Genomic DNA, 21,120 nt, shown 5'->3' on the forward strand with positions numbered 1-21,120 from the left:
TAAAAAAAATTTACTCAGGAAATCACACTGAAATATTTAGAAGTAAAAGAAGGCAATAATATCCATAACTTTCAAAAGATTCTGAGAAAAGATAGAATATTCATATTTTCTGTATGCATTTTTCTCTATCCATTCTCTCTATACATTCATCCATATGTATACACACATTCTCTGTGTATGTGTATATATCTATAAATATATGTGAGGAAAAGTAGTTCACCTGAACAAAAGGGAACAAAATGCTAACACTAGAGGAACCCTGGTTTAAAAAGTATATGTGGGGCTGGGGAGAGAGCTCAGTCCGTAGAGTGCTTGCCTTGTAAGCACAAGGCCCTGGGTTCGATCCCCAGCACCCAAAAAAAAAAAAAAAAAAAAAGTATATGTGCATTCTTTGTACTACCCTTATAACTTTTATGTAAGTTTAAAATTACTTTCAAATAAGAAGATTAAGGGGGGTGGAAACAGGGGGATGTGGAACATAAAATTCAGCTTCTGTCAGAGAGGGGAGGAATGCAGTGATGATGCCAGGGGCTATTTTGGGTGACAGATTCAGAGTTGCTCCTCTTATGCTCATGCTTTACAACTACAGGCGCTGCGTGTATTCTTGTGTGGGCAAGATTACACTGGAAAAGAGGATAAAGGGGGAAAAAATCATGCTCTATAAGTTGTTTTAATGTGTTCTTTAAAACTACTATGTGATTATGAAAAGTCACAATGCAAACACAAGACATAGGCGAGTAAGTACTTCTGGAGTAATAGTAATCAATTTGTTTTATTCCACTGGGTTAAAAAGCATAATATTGATTTTAAGTTGAGTTACTTTGTATTTAGCAATCTTTCTTCCTTCTTAACTTGGTAGTAATTTTTTTCTGTCAACAAACATGAGGTTTTTGTTTTTTATATAAAACAACACAGTCAACAAGAATAATACAAATAATTACTAACATTTATTGCTTACAAAGTACCAGGGATCATGCTAATCAGCACTTACTATATGTCACATCTTTTTTCCTAGTCATTCTTATGAAATATATCTTATTATTTACTGTCTTTTCAGATGGGGAAAATCAGAAACAGAAACATTAAGCAACTTGCCCAAGGTCACACTGTTTGACTCAGAATTTATACCCTGGAAATCTCACTCTACAACTCATACTTGTAAACACTCTGTTCCACTACACCTTTATTACATCTCTGAACCCAAGATTTTGACCTCAATGGTTCTTAAAACATAGATAAAATGCCCATATATTACTTCAAATCCAGTACTTTAAACTGGTAGGCAAGCAACAAATTATAGCTATTATTTCCATTCACTGTGGGCAGCAAATGCTATATATAAAATGTAAAAAGAAACACTATCTTAGATTCATTTTTCCTCTCCTTTCTTCTTCTGACCTTTTGTTGGGGTGGAGGGAGGAAAGTACTACTGAGTAACTAAAATGCTACCAGAGACAAAGCATTGGTACAAAATTTAAAATATTATCTACATATGTTAGATAATATATAATTTTTAAATTTTTAAGTGTACTATAAAGAAAAAGGTGACTATACTGGAAGCAGAATAAACAGGAGTTTTCTAGTGTAATATGATCAGTTATCAGATAACTAGATATATGTGGCGACCCAGCATCTAGCCCCATTCTAGACCTCATCTCAACTCACATTAGGGGAATTTTATTCCCCACTATGCAGTGCTGGTAAAAGTATAAATGTAATTCTATGTTGTCCAACTGTGGGAACCAAAGGCATCTCTTGAAAGTTGCTTCAAGAAAACCCTATGCTCACTCTGTTAGTATGTAAAGAGGTGAGCATACAACCCAAGCTCAGTCAATCAGACACATAGTATATTAGGTAGACACTACAAACATATCAAAGAGATGCTTAGAGTTGATTCATGCCAGCAACGGAGCCTGGGTTTTTCTTTCCTTCTCTTTTCTTTTGAGTGCTTCTACTACCAAAACCTTCCAGATCTGCCTGGTTCTCTGTAGTCTGTCTTCAATTCTGTGAGCTCTTCTCATTCTACATACTTTTAAAAAATTCATTTTCTGCTTTTAAATCAGTCTGTTTCCTTTGCTGGAAACAACAACAGCAATAATAAATGCATAGAAAAAAACATAAAAACATAAGATGATGAAATTATTTAATTATCTTGAACATTTCTTTGGGTGAATTTCATGTTTTCACTACCTTGGTATATTAGAAAAAGTACTGGCCAAAAGATTAAAGATCTAGAATCTAGTCCAGGTTTTCCATCGACTGGTTTCAACATTTGAAAGTTTAATTAATTCTGGCTCTTTTTATCTTCTTTAATCCACAAAGGAAAATGGTTTGAATGACAAGGTTTTTGTCTTTTTTTTTTTTTTTTTCCTCCTTTTGGTACTAAGGATTGAACCCAGAAGCACTAAACGACTGAGCCAAATTCCCAGCACTTTTTTTATATTTTATTTAAAAACAGGGTCTAGCTAAGTTGGTTAGGGCCCTACTGAGTTGCTCAGGCTGGTTTTGAACTCACAATCCTCCTGCCTCAGCCTCCTGAGCTGCTAGGATTACATGCATGCACCACCACGTCCAGCTTATTGTCTGGAGCCTCACACATGCTAGGCAGGTGCCCTGCCACTGAGCTACATCTCCAGCACTTATCTGATTTTTAATTTTTAGGCAAAGTCTAACTAAATTACCCAAGTTGGGCTCAAATCTGCAAACCTCCTGCCTCAGCATCCCAAGTCACTATGATTACTGGAATATGCTACCGTTCTCAGCTTGCATGCTTTTTTTAAAAAAATTCATAAAATATTACACTTTATAGAAGGGCCAATAATATAGACCTTTTTCAATAAATTAGACATGGATAACTGTCCAATGTAATATTTTCCCTTTTTTTTTTTGATACTGTTGGTTTACATACAAATAAGATGCTATAGCAAATTCTAACATAACAGAAATCAAATACTTTCAAACACTTTCCTTAAAGGAATAACACTGCATATCTCAGAAGATTTAGCTATAAGAAATAACTTGTTTTGAAAATATCAGTATTCAGTAAAAGTTATTGCATTTTTGAGCTCCACAAGTAAAGCAATGCATCTTCTATAGAATTTTACATTTTCTAATACCACAACATTTTCCTCAAATGTGTTTTTCTTCTGTTCAAATGTTGTATAAATACCAGTCTTATATAAAAGTTGCCAAGTTCAAAAGAATAATTCCTTTTAAAAATTAAAGAATTTGACAAACCTGTTTTGCTACATGTGTATAAAATTATTACTTACTTTCAGAGAAATATATTCATAACAGTACTGTGATTTTAATTTTCCTAAAAACTATAAAATTACTTGTATCAAGTAAGACAAAAATGTTTAAACTGGCATTAGCCATGGATTGGTGAAAATCAGAAAAACCAGTGGGAAATTACAGCATAAAGTCAGAATGAGTAAAGTATTGAAACAAAGACAGCTATAGACAAATACTTCTATTAACTCTTTATAATTAAAAAAAGAAGCTATTCTCAAAAAGCCCTTTAAATCAAGAAGAACATCATTAAATCACCTCTCCAAGAATGATGATTATTTAATATTAACATTTATAAAACAGTAACTGTATTCCAAAGTCTGAGATTTTGCTCCCCTTAGGTTTTATTTCTCTAGACCTAAGCTTGGATGTACTATTTGTTATTGTCTTTCAAAGCAATTCAAATTCACAGGAAACTCCATCTATCATGAAAGTCATTATGTTAAATGGTGGGATGGCGAAAAAAGAATATGAATTTATATATGGTCTTTAGCCACTCAAAGCTACAAAAATTGGCTCAATATAATATGATACAGGCTAGAGAAGAATGGTATCTTGTCCTATCTATTAAGGAAGTAATTAATTCTGTTGGAGACAAAGTAAAAGCTATAGAGAAAAGAGCATACAGTAAACCTTTATAAAACTATCAAAAATTAAGAAAAGTAAAACTCTTATCTACATAATGGACTTTATAGTCAGTCATATCTGACATATTTGTCATATCTGACATATTCAGATTCTAGCTCTATACCCCTGGCCACGTGAAACTGAAGAATTTGTTTAAAAACCTAGAATCAAGCCCTAGTTCTGCCCTTTAGTAGCCATGACTTGACATAACATTGACCTCTTTTGATCTCAATTTCCTAATTTGAGATCCAGCTTCTATAAAAACTGGAGCCCTGTTGAAGAAAGGGATATTCATCTCTGTTATGGTTTGCATGTAAGGTATCCCCACAAGCTCACATGTGAGACAATGCAAGAAGGTTTGAAGGAGAAATGATTGGGCTGTAACAGTGTTACCCAATCAGTGATTTAATCCCCTGATAGGGACTAACTGAGTGGTAACTGATGTGGTAGGATGTGGCTGGAAGAGGTAGGAATCAGGGGCATGGCTTTGGGGTACAAATTTGTATCTGATGAGTGGAGTCTCCCCAGTAGGAGATAACATACATTTGTCCTCTACCTGCCACTCCATACATGCCCCTGGCTGTGGTCACATAACCACAAAATGAGTTGCCTTAGAAGGAAGTAGATAACCACGGAAAGCAGAAAAGTGCTTAATGACATGGTCAAGGCACTGCTTAGTTCACACCTTAACCCTGCCCTGGCTCTGGTCTTTTCACATATAACTGCCAAAAAATATCCTTGTCTCGTTCATACTTTCGATAAAACATCACCTTCCCCAACTTCTTGGATTCTGTCAGTACAAATCAAGACTTTTGGAGTTTGGGGAATGTCGCTGGCTCTTTGCGGTTCCAAAATCCATGGATATTTGTGACCGCTTGCAGCAACAACTTGCACGGGTCTTATGGGTGGTGGAGTGGAAACTGAGGCACTTCTATCTTTCTCTTTAGTGCACTGCTTTCTTGCTTGTTTATAGAGGATAGAGGAAATGAGGTTTACTTGCTTTGAGAGGAGAGAGAGAGAGCCCGCTTATCAGAGAGAAAGAGACTTTGCTTAAGAGAGAAACTTTGAGAGAAAGACAAGCTTTGCTTAGAGCTTAGAAGGAGAGAGGCCTGCCACGTCTTAAACTCCTGCATCCTGTGAACTAAGGGTACGTCCACCCAAGATGCCCTAGTGATGCGTCTCAGTTCTCCATTCCGCGATCTGCTTTCCGCCGCTGCCCCTACTCGCTGCTGCCGTGTGTGTCTTCTTCTGCTGTTTTCCTGCTAATGGCTGCTGTGTCTCTGTCTCGCTCCGCCTACGCTTATATCACCTCCAGGAGGCGGAGAGCAGGGCCACGCCTCTTACGCAAAGATTAGGCGAGGCGCTCTGAGCAGGCAATTAGTGCTCGAGAACACATGCACATACATTGTATGCATGGACGAGAAAATCACCTGAGTGTGCTTATGTCAATTAACCTCCTCGCTGCCGATGTGATCAGGCGCCATCCCGGCGCCGCCAACATAACACAGCCCCCAACAGGGGAAGATCAAAGCTTCCCAGCATTTACACAGCCATGGACAAAAGTAAAACCTGAAAGCCTGTCCCCTCCTCTGCCACCACAACACTCACAATTTTATGATTTTTATCTTCCTGGAATCATCAGAATTAATATTATGCCCTTCATTTCCCCATTTCATCAGCACCCAGAGAAGCCCAGGATCCGCCAGGTCATCCTCTAATTCCCACACTTTCTTTGGGCAGTGAGGTTACCCCAAATGCACCTGTCACTCCAGAGCCCTCACATTAGTTTAGTTCTTTCCAACACTGTTTGCAAATATCTGATGCACTGTGGATTCTACTAGAATTTTCTATAAATACTACTTATTTGTCTCTTTCATTAAAATGTAAGTGCCATGAGGACAGAATTTTTTGTTTTCTTAACTGCTACTCTCCAGTACACAAACAGCATTCAATAAGTGCTTTTTCAGTGAAAAAATACCCAAGAGATGTAAAAGAGTTGAAGACACAGGAGTGGAGGTTTCTTTCTTTCTCTTCCCTAGACTTGGCATCTTTTAGGATGAGGTAACAATCTGATAATGGATTCTCATGAAGTTAACATATTCAACACATACAAACATTACCAAAACTATTTCTATCAATTCTGAACTCCTGCTCGAAAAGTTATTTTGTTCTCTGTATACACGATACTATCTTTTCATTCAAAATATATATTATCAAATAAAAAATAAATTTCAAAAATGAATTACTAATTATTAACAAAATGGTATCAATCATTAGCAATACACTTATATATTCCTTGAAATGAGCTTATGTTTTCTCTTTTATATAATCTGTTTTAAAGCTCTCATTCATTGTCATTCTAATTTCCTGAAGTGTTAAAAAAAAAATGGTTCTAATAACCCAAATGAATTGAAAGCATATGTGCATACAAAAACCTGCACTGGACTGTTTTACCAGTTTTATTTAAAATTGCCAAAACTTAGAAGCAACAAATGTATTTTTGATAAGCAAATAAACTATGGTACATCTGTACACTGGAATATTATTCAACAATAAAAATAAATGAGCTATCAAATTACAAAATGACACAGAAGAGTCTTAAATGCACATTGCTAAGTGAAAAAAGCCAGTCTAAGAGGACTATATACTATAGGACTGCAATTATATAACATTGTGGAAAAGGCAAAACTGTAGACAATAAAAAGATTAATGGTTACCAGAGGATTGGAGGTGGTGGGTAAGTAAAGAAATAGGTGAACAGAGATTTTTCGGGAAGTGACACTATTCTGTGTGATAATGTAATGGTAGGTGCATGTCATTATGCATTTGTCAAAACCCACAGAATGTACAAAAAACAAAATAAAGAAGAAACTTGGCAGAAACAGTTTTATGGAAATTCTGTACTTTCTGCTCAAGTTTTCCATCAACTTAAACATGCCCTTAAAAAATGAAGTCTATCAAAAATAAAAAAGTAAAGGTATAAATAGATTATCTATGAGTTTCTCAGCAATCACTGACATGGTTATCTCTCCCTTGAGTTTTGTTTGTTTGTTTGTTTGTTTTAATATAATCAGATTCTGCTTCATAGAAAGTGAAATGGTAAATCACAGGCAGTGGATCCCAGTTACTTGCAGGGCAAGCTCACAGCCAGCCTCGGAAACTTAGCAAGACCCTGTCTCAAAATATAAAATAAAAATAGAAGGGTTTGGGATGTGGCTCAGAGGTAAAGTGCCCCTGGGTTCAATCTGCAGTACATCCTCTCAGCCCCAACCCCCCAAAAAAGGAGAGAAAAAAATAAAATGATGAGTATGGGGGCAGAGCAGCAGATAAAGAAATTTAAATTATAAAAGCTTTCTCTTTCACTCGTAGTCTACCAAAGAAGTCATGAACACCATGTATGAACAAGGATGGTTAGAAACACCTGTTTTAACACTATTGAAACAAAACAAGACAAGGAACCCTAACATAACAAGTCAGAATTCCTTATCAGTTTCATTTTCCTGTTTCAAATGTTATAAATGATGGATCATATTTCTGCAAATACTGACAAATCTACACATTTAAGGTTGATAATCAGCCTGGATAAAAGTGGAAATAAAGCACCTGGTTTTTTGCTATTGAGGATGAGGCCTACAAAACTTTCCAGTTTATTCATTACAAAGAATTATACAACTTGCCCTAAAACACTAAAAAGTGGCACAAATGATAGAAAAAAATAAAAATAGGAGAAAAGAGAAAGCACATGCATTTCACAGAGCACTGCTAAAAGAATGTGTTTCATCTGAAACTATATGGTAGGAAAAGGACATCACAAATTTTCACTAAAAAGAAAAAGGATTAGAGATGGTCAAAAAAGTTAACATACTGGAAGATAGGCAGCATAGCACATTGGAATGAGGGCTGGCATCACCTACTAGGCCAAGTTGTCTTGAAAACTGAATGAGATAATGTTTGTAAATACACTCAGCAAATACCAGGCAGTAAAAATACTGAAAATGAGAAAAAACACTGAATAAAGGTGAAGTGGAAGAGGCCAGGCAGCAAGGCTCTTCTCTCTTGATGCCTTGAAGCTCCAGGAGTTTGTAAAGCTAGTTGGGATAGAGATCTTAATTTGCCTGTTTTTCTTGACAACTTCGCGTGTAAGTTCTACTGATGCTTATAAGTTCCTATAGAACACAAGCTGGAAGTGAGGATTAGAAACTAAAGGAAAATGCCTTCAAGGATAGGGTGCTGAGGGTAGAATGAATTCTATTACACACACACAAAAGCACTAAGATTTGACTCTATGTCTTTCATGCCAAATTAATTTCTCCTCTACTGGGTATGGTAGTTCATAAATCCCACTCACTCTGCCCCCGCAAGCATGAATGGAGAGTATGTAGAAATAGATAAAGATTTAAATGAATGCATTTTTAAGTTAGGAAACTCATAGATGACAAGAATGGCTTATACTTTTGTTTTGAATCAAATCAAAGTGTAAAAGTGCTTTTTTTCGGCTTTTTTAATAATGGAGAGGAAAATGTCAAACTCCTCTCTGATGCTAGACTTATTCTGACCCTGTCTATTTCAGTCTTCGGTAAAGATGCCATTTGGTTCATGAAAAAGCCAAACCTACATCATAGTGATTTCAAATTATTTAATGGAAGCTGGTTTGAACTATCCAAGCACAAAGCTGGTCTTTTTAAAGTGCTCACAAGCTAGAGTTTGACAGTGTCATAAGTGTCTACAAATGAATACTGAATAATGCAAATTGGTAACCTGTTGACAATGCATTTGCATCAATCAAGTGAATACTCCTGTAATAAATTCACATCTGACCCTTTTACTTTTCCTTGTATTGATCATTTCAAAGCTGGTAAGGTCCTGGACTAAGCTGATGACAGTAGATAAACAGAAAGGAAAAATGGCATCTTAAGAAAATGACTAAGAAAAATCTATAGAGCTTCATAATAAGAAGATGCTTTTTTAGCAAAAAAAAAAAAAAAAAAAAATTAGAAGAAATGTCAGGACTTAACAATTCTACAAAGTGAGCTTTTCCAGGTCCAATCTATCCTATTATCCTTATTTCTGACAAGCATGTTGATAAAGTACTTGATCATCAAGTTCCTTGCATATTTCACAAATGTTAACTCAAAAAAGCCATCCATACAGTTCTTATCAAGTCTAGAACAAAAGGATGGTCAGCACCTGTGAGTCAAATGCATAAAGATGTAAGTAAAATAGCTTTGCTCAAAATTCAAAAGCTCATAGGACCTGAGTACACAAGTTTTAGCCTTTAATAGTATTCCCACTAACGTGGCAACACAAATGAGAAAACAAAGAGTTGGAGTTATCTCCTGTGCAAAGACACTGAATGTTCCATCTAATATTAACTATAGCTATCACATGGTTCAAAAAATTTCATAAAAGAAATAATTCTTTTGTTTTCACGAAAGAATATACAAAACTTTCACATCATATTCAAAGACGATATCACAATCTAACTAGAAGACTTCAATATGTTTTATAAAGGCTTAAAATTACTAGCACAGTTCTGGCTCCTTTTTGGAAGATATCTTGTGCTTCAAGTGTTCTGTCTCTCAGATTTTAGATGGTTCTCAGAAACAGAGTTCTAACTGAAGGATTAACTCAGCAGAATTCCCAGGATGGAAGCTAAGACTAAAGTCATCTCCCTGCACATTGGTGCCATATTTGCCAGGCATATAAAGGAATAGTCTTGAATGTAGCTACTGATGAAATAATAAAAGAAACAGATAAAATAATAAAAGGTACTAGAGAACAGATGAAAAACCATTAAAAAATTAATAATGGTCTTGTGAGATAGAACCACCAAAGAAGTGGTTTGTTAGGGTTTGGATGTGAACTGTTCCCCAAAAGCTCATGCGTGAAACAATGCAAGAAAGTTTGGAGGAGAAATGATTGTGTCATGAGAGTCTTAATCCAACCAGTGATTTAATCCCCTGATAGGGATTAACTGAGTGGTAACTGAAGTGGTAGGGTGTAGCTGGAGGAGACTGGAATTGTGGTATGGCTCTGCGCTGTATATTTTATATCTGGAGAGTGGAGACTCTCTCTCTGTCTGTCTGTCTCTCTCTCTCTCTGCTTCCTGATGATAAGAGAGGCTTCCCTCTGCCACACTCTTCCACTATGATATTCTGCCTCACCTCAAACCCCAAAGAATGGAGTCAGCCTTTTATGGACTAAGACCTCTGAAACCGTGAGTCCCAAAATAAACTTTTCCTCCTTTAGAATTATTCTAGTCAGATTATTTAGTCACAGCAGCAAAAAAGCTGACTAAAACATGGTTCTTACCCCACTTGCTTATATTTTGATTTCTAAGGCTGATTCATTCATAAAGTCTTGCTCATATTTTAATTTCTAGGCCTGACTCATTCATAAAATCTTGGGTAATGCCTAGAAATAGGCATTCAAACAAATAATCCAGTTAATTCTCATGTAAATAGAAACAACACACAATGCTGGCTAAATAACAATGCCTTAATCAACCTGTGAACAGATTTCCTACATTTGGTAAAAGTGACATTTTATGAATTATAAGGCCTTTTGAAATTTAAGAGTCATCATTTCTATAGAATTATACAATCATGTATAAAGAAATAACCACAGCAACAACAGAAATAATAACAATACAGAAAACTTAACACATGATTGAGATATAATAGAGTATCATCTTTAAGAACTCATCAGGCTCTGGATTTAAAAAGGTTTGTGTCTAAATCCTATATCATTAACAAGTTCTGTAACCTTGAGAAAATTACTTATCTTCTCTAAGCCTCAATTTTCTAATGGTTATAATACTTAGCTCACAGAGAAATTATGATGAACAACCAACTTTGTGTTAACACATGCTCAAAACCATAAAGAATAAAAAGTAATGAGATAAATGAATGGACATATATGACATTACTTTAGTTAAAGAGCAAATTATGAAAGTAAAAAAGCTTTATAATCTTGTTACTTTAATATATATATATTTGTATGGATGGATGTGTGTGGCTAATAAACACATAAAAAGATGTTCAACATCAGTAGCCATCAGGAAAAAACAAATCAAAACCACAATGAGATGCCACTTCACATCTACTAGGGATGGCTATAAACAAAGAGACAAATAATTTTTGTTGGTAAGAAGGTAGAGAAATTGAAACTCCATGCACAGCTGGTAAGAATGTGAAATGGGGTAAAGGATGCAGATGCTTTGGAAAACAGCTTAGCAATTTCTTAAGTGCTTAAATATAGATACTACATAAGCCAACAATTCTACTCCTAGTTCTATACCCAGGAGAACTGAAAAGAGGGATTCAAACAAAGACTTGTACATGAATGAACCTTCATAGAAGCAGTATTCATAACAGTCAAAACGTGGAAAAAACTCAAATGCCCATCAACTGGTGAATAGATAAATAAAATATTCTATGCAGTGGAATATTGTTAAGCCATAACAATGAATAGAATACTGATACAACATGATGAACCTTAAAAATATTATTATTAAGAACCCAGTTACAATGGAGCACATATTATATAACTACAGTTATATGAAAAGTTCAGAATAGTGAAATCTACAGAAAGCAAATTAGTGGTTGCTAGGGATTGAGCAAAATATTCAATATCCACTGTATGTTTTTCAGTGTGCTAATTAAACTGGCATTCAAGACACACACAAAGTTTACAGTTTAATATACTTTCAATTCACTTAGTCAAAATTTTACAATTGTCACAAATATGAAAACTGATGAACAAAATTTCTGGAAAAATTAAACACATTTAGGATATAAAATGACTTTTACAATGATGATGATGATGATCACTTAATTTTTTTAGTACATACTAAGTCTAATTATCTCACTTATTTTTCAAACCAGTTTTATGAGGCAGGTATTATTATAATCAACCAAAGGCATTATGGTAGTTGTAACTGGAAAATCTGAGAAGCCAGATCTTTCAATCTCTAAAGTGTGTTTCTGACCAATACTTCTGTAATATCATAATAATTATTTTAATATCTTTCTGAAGAGCTGAACTGAGGAGTTTTTATAATATTCAACTGCATTATTGGATCAATAATTTTAAAAATCCTGTAAGCAAAAAATCAATTCTCTAAATCAGCCCAAAGAGCTATTAAACCTGAGTTCCTTACTTCTTGAAATTTGAGAACTTATAATATCAATTCCTTCTGCATTGTGATAAAGGTTAACTCAATTAATTCAATTCATTTACTTAACAGACTTGTGATCTTTACAACATGAAAACAGGTTAGTTTATGCTCCTAACTACATAGTTATTTTGCATGAGAAATACAATCATAAATCCATAATACAATATAAAATATATCATAATTACTGAATTGTTACACTGTAGATCTTTCCATACTTGTGCATATTTAATTAGAATGATATTTATCAAAAGGCTAATGAGATCATTTTGAAACACAATTAACTGAAAGGCTAATGAGATAGTAGAATACAATCTGTTTATTAGCTGAAGAGCAAGATATGTGACATCTGTACACAGTAAGATCAGAATTACCAATAAAATATCATTGAAAGCTTAGCATGAAACTTACAGTAAAAATTCCTATTAGAAATCAGAAAGGCCACATACAATGACTGTTCCTCACTTCTAGAGCAAACTTGAAACTTAGACTGCTAATGAATGAAAATTTATATTCTAATCAAAGAAATTACCCAATGAGAGCTATAAATTACATATGATTATAATTTTATGGGTATTTAAACATAACCATTTCTCAAATTGCAAAACAGGTCAAGATGTTAATATGGCAAAATGCTATTTCATAATATTTACTTTAAAACAATTAGATTGCTGCAACTCAGAAAAACATTTTTTATATTTCAGTGAGCAGATAAACAATTCCCTTATCATATAAATATAGTAAAAAGGAACTGCTGAAAAGCAAGTGGAAATGTCCATTATTTTCTCGATTCATAATGATAATATTAATAATATTATATATCTGAAGACTTCAATTTCAAAATCATAAAATTTCAGAGATATAAAAGTTGTAGATAATATCAAACTCTAGAAAACAAAATTGTGCAAATTGTGTAATTACCAATTATTTGCTCAGCAAATATACAGGAAATCATTTTAAAAGTAAGAAAAGCAGCAAATGAGTTCAAGTGCAGAACAGAACTCATGAGAGGTTGTCTAAACTACAATCTTGGTTAAATGTTTCCTAAAATTAAAAGCAGAATTCATACATATGAATAAATTTAGATAAAAATTAACAGAATTGTATACATAAGCAAAATGTATATATTGTAAGTGCCAACTCATGTCTATAGTCAATTTAGTATTATGAATTATCTAAATGCAAATCAAAAGTGAATAGCCAGAAGACAGTAAAAATAGCTCCACCAAAAACTCTTCTGTGTGTATTCAACATTATATATGCAATAATGAAATCACTAATTTATTTATTAGGATAAAAACAATACTTTATTAGAGCATGTAAATAATTTGAAGATACTGCAAAAAATGTCTTTTTATTAACACTTTTCCAATTGTATATTACTTGTCATATTAAGGCCCTGCTATAAGAGTTTTAAACATTTATCAATGAAATACATTCTATATTCAAAGTAAGATTATATTTAATATCTTTAAAGAATCTGCCATAGCAGATTGTATATTTATTGATTCCTACAACATGCTCCAGCCAGATAATGATCTCTGTCAAAATCTGAGCGATCTGATCATGTGTTCCTCTTCATACAGACTGACAGCAACACTCCAGATGTAATAAATGCAAGCTATTCACCTAAGTGGAAGTGAAAGAACTAGTTCTACTGTTCAGATTTTTATTTTTCTTTTAAAAATTTAGTCCCTTGAAATTTAACTTCTTGAGTTAATGCACAGCTATTAAAAAGCAGCAGACTTGTAATCAATACCTTTACTAACAGCTATTCCCTAGGCTCTTATAAATATAAGCAACAGGGTTATGCAAGATGGAAAATGCCCAATTAGGTTTTCCTGGACCAATTTAACTTGTCCAGCTATTGAATATTTTGACAATAAATACATTCACACTCTTGAGTTTGAGAGAGAAAAATCAGCTTTTTAATTAGCTGTAAAACTAGCCTAGAAATCAGCCATCTGGCTTATCTCTGAGTTCGTTTGTGTTATCAGAAATAACAAAAATATTAGGCATAAATTGCTAACCTCTAAATATAAACATAATTTCAACTTACTTCACAAAAAATAACAGAACCTGTTTCTTTACAGTATTAGAGTTAATTCTAAGTTAAAAAAAAAATCACGTTGTTCTCACTGCTATCCATTTTCCATATTGCCAGAATGAAAGAACAAATCTGAGCTTCTCATTCAGGTGTAAGTAGATCTGAGAATAAAGAAAACCATGTCATCACCCAGGTGCTGGCATTTCAGTCAACAAGGGCTGGGGCTGAGACAACACAGTAAAAACTGTTGGAGCTGATTAACTTGGATAGTTAAAATATACCCTTGAACCCCTGTGAATAGCTCTTCTGGTCTTGAGTCTTTCAGTCAATATACACTGAGCATCCCCATTGCAATAGGTATTGGACATACCACTAGAAACATACAGATTAGGAAAAGAGAAAGTTTATAGTCTAGCAGGGAGATACATACGGGAAAACAAATGTTAGTGCAACCTGGTAATTACCAGTAGTAGACTTTATATGTATGAGATTGCTGCTAGCATAAATTTGTGTTATTTAAACTGTGGGTGCTAATTTTGTGAGCCATAGAATCAGTATAGTCACAACCAGCATTTTTAATGTAAATTTTAAATATAAAATACTAAAGTGTACCACATGAAACACAATAATGCTTTGCAAACTTTGTTTTACATAGGGGTAGATTTAGATATAGACATAGATTTTACTATAGCTAGAGATATTAATATGAGAATGTGTGTGTGCTTACATGTGCTGCATCACATTAAAAAACATGTCAAAGCATTCTTCATGAAGCAAACAGCATTCAGGATGAGACTGTATGAAAAGGCTTGTTCCATTAAAGTGTAGGTAGTTTTTGGACAAAGGAGAGCAATTAGGTAAAGTGAGCACCCAGCATATTTCTAACTAGATTAGGTTGGTGTTAGTTGATGGAGTTTAAAGAGTGAGGTTCAAAGTATAAATATCACGAAGGGAGTAGATAAGGGCCAGGTCATGTCAGACCTTACAAAAGATAATACCAAGTTGAGATATTTGTCCTATAAATGGGGACTCATTTAAAGAGTTGGAGTAGAGGAGGGACACTAGCAAAATAGAAATGATATTTTTATCTTGATGACAAGGTATAAAGAGTTGTTTTCACCAGTATAGTAGCCCTGAGCCACCTCACCTGTGCCTGCTAAACATTTAACTGGCTAGGGCCATGTGTTGAAATAATATTTTGGAATGACTGTATCAAATAAAATAAATTACAATCAATATGACATTTTTTAATGTGGCTACTATAATATGTAAAATTGTATCTATATTTTGCATAATAAATTTCAATCGGGCAGCACGAATGTAGAATGAGGAACTGTAGGAGGAAATAATGAGACCAAATTAGGCTATTGCAATCACTGAAGTTAGAGAAGATAAATCCTGATCCAGGACATATGGAATGGAGAATAATAGAAAAAAAAGAAAAAAAAAAACTTCAAGAGCAGAAAGTAAGAGACAGGACTTGGGAACTGCTTGGGTTTAAGAGATGAGAAAGAAGGTCATAAATTCATTCACTCATTCATTCAAATCATTATTTCATGCCCATTATATGGTGGCTACAATGCTGGTCATGCTACAGTGAGCTAAAAATGCTTATCAGCTATTTGGTTTAGGAAACTCAACGGAGACTATTACCATCCATTGAAGTAGTAAATAGAGGAAGGAGGAATATTTTATCAAATGTATCATGTATGAAATGCCTCTAGTTCACTTAAATGGAAATGTCTGGTCAAACAATTAGATGCCAGTATCTGAAATGCAAGAGAAAAATCTAAGCAAAAGCTAGAGAATTTGGAGTTATCAGTATTGAATTGGCAGCAATCCTTTAAGAAGAATTGGCTGTGATTGCCCAGGCAGAGGATGTAGATAAGGGTCTAGTGTACAAGAAAGAACAACATTTAAAAACAGTTAAAAGGAAAAAAAAAAAAAAAAGAAAGAAATAGTAAGTCCAATAACAAGGAGCAGCCAGTTGTAAATGAGAAACCAAAAAAGAAGAATACTGTTTTTTATTGAGAGCTTTTGGGTTATACTTAGTAGTTGGGTTCATCCCCACAAAACATACATTCTTGGAAATCTGCTTCGGATCATGATCCTCCTTTTCCCTTCCCTTTTTCCCTCCAGTCCTCTCTCCCCTATCCCATTCTCCTTCCTTTATTCTACTAGACTTCCTTTCACTCCTCTATTAATTTGTATTTGATTGGTCAAAAGAGAAGAATATTTTAAGGAAATACCATTTGAAAAGATCAAGCACAGAAGAAAAGTAATTTTGGAGAAACATTGAAAAGTATACGAAATATAAAAAGCAAAAAAATACATTTAGCAAATGAGAGATTATTGAAGACCTTCATTAAAGTGATCCCAGCGGTAGGAAGGAGCAAGATTGCAAAATGTAAAGGGGAGGCAAGAAAGAGGTCAACCATAGACAACAGTTCCTAAAGCTTATTTATGGATTAAAATAAATAAAGTAGTGAGCGCAAAATCAAGAAAGAGTTTGGAGTATTTTCATCTTTGTTTTAGACATGAGAGAGTTGGGCATGTTCAAAAGCTCAAAAAAGTAGTCAGTGCAGAGGAACCAATTAAAGCAACAAGAAATGAAATAAATAATGGAGCATGGAGGAGTTTAAAGAGTGGGGTTCAAAGTACCCCACTGAGGAACTGAGGGAGGAGACCCAGAACAGTGTGGATAGGCAACTCTGAACAAGAGAAAGCACATCGATTTCTCCAGGGATAGAAGGGATAAAAGAAGCAACAATTAATACAGTTGCACATAAAAAGTCTAATCTCTGAGCCAGGTGCAGTGGCACATCCTGTAATCCCAGCAGCGCAGGAGGTTGAAGCAGGAGGATTGCAAGTTCAAAGTCAGCCTCAGCAACTTAGTGAGGCCCTAAGCAACTCAGCAAGACCTTGTATCTAAATAAAATATAAAAAAGGGTTGGCTCAGTGGTTAAGTACCCCGGGTTCAATCTCTGGGGCACATAAAAAAAAAAAGTCTGATCTATTACAATAGTATTTGGGTTATATAGTAATAAAAGAGAATATGTGGTTAATGATAACCACAAATACGGTTCCACAGTTCCAAGGATTTGATTAATTTTTTACAAAGAACTACATAAATTATACTTAATACAGAATTTCAACTTTATTAAGAAAGGCAGAGTATCTTTAAAGTACATTATAGTATAAAAAGTATTTCAAATAGTACCATTGTACACTTGAAAACAAAGTCATAAAAAAGTAGGTGAGTTCTGTAAGACCTCATTTATCAACAAATATTGAATAAATGCCTACTACGTGCAATGCACTGGGATTGCAGAAATTCTGCCCTCCTGGATCTTTTTCTTTGGGTGAAACAGGTAACCAATAAAATAAATAAAATTATGTCAAACAGTGTTAAGAAGAAAATATGGCAGACTGAGGGGTAAGTGAATAAAATGACCAAAGGAAGCTTCAGTGACAAGATAATATTTGTACAAAGATCTAAAAGGGGAAGGATAGTACCAAATCTTAGATTTCCAGTGCTTACAGTCTATTCAACGTAGCAATAAAAGATGAAGTCATTGACATTCCAGAAAGTAGAAAAGGAAGGAGTATCCTGTTCCTAGCATATTAAGAACATCAGGAAAGTTGTTTGAAAATCCTGAACAGAATATAGAGCAGTATCCCAGGCCAAAGTAAAACTCCTACTACACATTTGGATACTCCAAAAAGATGACAAGTGGGAATTTTCACAGCAATAGCAATACCACCATGAATAATAAAATGTTAAAATTATAACTAAAGAAAGCTTGATCTTTTTATTGTTGTTTTGAAAGACAGATGTCCTCGGTGGTTCATTATGGTTTGTCATTAAAAAAAATTCTACTGAATTTCTTGGCTATGACAAGACAGAAAATGAGCTGCTGTAAAAAGAGTTATTAATAGGAAGAAAAGCATAAATCTCTAGTCCCACTAACAGATCACCATCTTCATCTAAGGCATGATTTATCTTTTCCAGTGAATTATCCGTGTATCTCAATTAATTATTAACTTCTACCAACTGGAAGTAAGATTTGATTCAGAAAAGTGGTAGGAAAGCAGATATGACCCACCAATTGCTCTATATGATTAATAAATAATCTAAGAAACCAACTAGACAACAAATACACTTTTCCGAAAAAATTACCACTCACCACTCTAAGAGTAATCCATCCCTATATCTAGTTTGCCCTAGTCCTTAATATTTCTCCTTTTAGACTCAGACATTCATTCATTCACTTAACAAGCATGAACTGAACACCTCCAAGAAGGCAAGTACTTTGTGTATAATTTCCTATTTGAAAATAGTATGTGTATTCACAGATACACACACACACACACACGTTCTATCCAATCCTTATTTGGGAATATTTTTAAGCATGTCAACTATTTAAATTCATGTGTGTATATATGTTCATTTTTGTGTGTGAAAATATGTCTTCATAAAAGAAAGAAGAAAACAAAAGAGGGAAGGGCAAAAGAAGAACTAAAATTACATTAGACAAAGGAAAAACTAAATAGACTAGTGAGAAAATGTAAAAATTAAAACAAAAAAATGGCATGAGGCTTCACTTCAGTCATTTACTTCTTATCAACTGCTCATCTAATGTACTCCTATGTTCCCTCTATCAAGCTCTACCTTTAAATCTATTGGCAAAAATATCTGTGCCATATTTAGCTTGTAAGAATAATTTACTCTGCAAAAGAAAATTAGGCATAAAGCAACCCCACAAAAAAGAAAAATTGATAACCCTATTTCACAAAAGAGATTTAACCAAGATAACACAATAAGTTTCTGTCCTATCACCCATTAAATTTAAATTCGATTTTGCTTTTTATATCAAATGGTACTTATTCAAAACTAGCAGAAGAAACCCTATATCTATATGTTGTCCTATAAAAAAAGAAAACACTATTATTTGTATTTCTTGTTAAAATACTCTAAGAATGAAAGAACTGTTTTCGGAAATGATGAGGTTCCTGCAGATAACATTTACCCACAGGATTTGAGGCTTTCTTGTGACATAAAGTGCAGAGTACTTTGAGGGTGGTTACAGATGCAATGGTACAGAAAAGGCTTTTAACTCTGGCTCATTTCCTCTGACCACCATGCCTCCATTCTAAATTATAACCTCTCAAAGCTACAGATCCTTTAAAACTAGCTTTGTTTGGTATCATCACAAAATAAGAACACTTTGTTACTTGAAAATAAAAGCACGAAATCACCACACTCAATAACTGTTCTCATTATTGCAAACCAATAAACAAGCCTCAACAAAAATTGTTTTATACTTTTAGCTCTTGCTTATCAAGCTGCCAAGAAATAAATCCAAAAGAAAACAAAGAAAAATCTGCCTTAACAATATTGATGAATTCTTATCCAGAAACCATCTTTAATATCAGAAATGACTAGCACATATCCTAGTGCTATTATCATCCATAAAAGAATCTTAAGCTAACCACTAAAAATCTGCTGGTCACATCTGGAATAATATAAAGCTAAAATACTAAAGGAATCCCGGTTTTTATTTTTTGAATTTTTGTTTGTTTTAATTAGTTATACATGGCAACAGAATGTATTTTGATTCATTGTACAGAAGTGGAGCACAACTTTTCATTTCTCTGGTTGTACATGATGTAGAGTCACACCATTCGTGCAATCATACATGTACCTAGGGCAATCATGTCCATCTCATTCCACCATTCTTTCCCAACTCCATGTCCCCTCCCCTTCCCTAAATCCCCTCTGCACAATCCGAAGTTTGTCCAATCTTCCCTTGCCCCCGCCCCTTTATGAAGCAGCATCACATATCAGAAAGAACATTTGGTCTTTGGTTTTTGGGGATTGGTTTATTTTGCTGAGCATGATATTCTCCAACTCCATCCATCTACCTGTAAATGCCATAATTTTCTTCTCCTTTAAGATTGAGTAATATTCTATTGTATATGTATACCATAGGTTTTTTTATCCATTCAGCTACTGAATTAAGCTGCTATAAACATTGATACGGCTGCATCGGATAGCTGGATCAAATGGTGGTTCCGTTCCAAGTTTTCTAAGGAATCTCCATACAGCTTTCTAGTGAGGCTGCACCATTTTGCATTCCCACCAGCAAAGTATGAGTGTACCTTTTTCCCCACATCTTCATCAACACTTATTGTTGCTTGTATTCTTGATCATTGCCATTCTGACTGGAGTGAGATGAAATCTTAAGAGTACTTTTGATTTGCATTTCTCTAATTAAACAGGTTGAACATTTTTTCATATATTTGTTGATCAGTTGTATACCTTATGTGAAGTATCTGCCTAGTTCCTTAGCCCATTTATTGATTGGGTTATTTGGTTTTTGTTTTTTTTGTTGTTTTTTTTTTTTTTTTTTTTTGGTGTTAAGCTTTTTGAGTTCTTTATACATCCTGGAGATTAGTGCTCTATCTGATGTGTGTGTGTGGTAAAGATTTTCTCCCACCCTGTAGGCTCTTTCTTTACATTATTGATTGTTTCCCTTGCTGAGAAGAAGCTTTTTAGTTTGAATCCATCCCATTTATTGATACTTGAATTTATTTCTTACACTTCAGGAGTCTTGTTAAGGAAGTCAGGTCCTAAACAAACATGATGAAGATATGGGCCTACTTTTTCTTCTATTAGGTGTAGGGTCTTTGGTCTAATTCTGAGGTCCTTGAACCAGTTTGAGTTGATTTTTGTGCAGGGTAAGAGATAGGGGTTTAATTTCATTTTTCTGCATATGGATTTCCAGTTTTCCCAGCACTATTGGTTGAAGGGGCTAACTTTTCTCCACTGTATGTTTTTGACACCTTTGTCTAATATGAGATAACTGTATTTATGTAGGTTTGTCTCTGTGTAAAGAATCCCATTTTTAATTTGGAAATTTCTTTTATGACATATCTCATACCAAATACTACCTGCTCAGTTTAGTCACTTTCATAG

The 21,120-nt window shown here is 34.2% G+C and overlaps 1 protein-coding gene and 1 long non-coding RNA gene across 4 annotated transcripts in view; both read right to left on the minus strand.

Annotated features, from left to right (window-relative positions):
- Nucleotides 1–21,120, minus strand: part of IMMP2L (inner mitochondrial membrane peptidase subunit 2) — a 906,633-nt gene that overhangs the window by 745,500 nt on the left and 140,013 nt on the right. The window lies entirely within an intron of this gene.
- LOC306667094 overlaps nucleotides 8,862–21,120 on the minus strand; it is a 28,069-nt gene continuing 15,810 nt past the window's right edge. The window contains exon 2 of the long non-coding RNA XR_013765446.1: nucleotides 8,862–17,069. This is a non-coding gene — a long non-coding RNA (uncharacterized lncRNA). The remainder of the gene's footprint in view (nucleotides 17,070–21,120) is intronic.

The sequence above is a fragment of the Sciurus vulgaris genome, assembly GCF_902686455.1.
Source record: "Sciurus vulgaris genome assembly, chromosome: 8".
Taxonomy (NCBI): domain Eukaryota; kingdom Metazoa; phylum Chordata; class Mammalia; order Rodentia; family Sciuridae; genus Sciurus; species Sciurus vulgaris.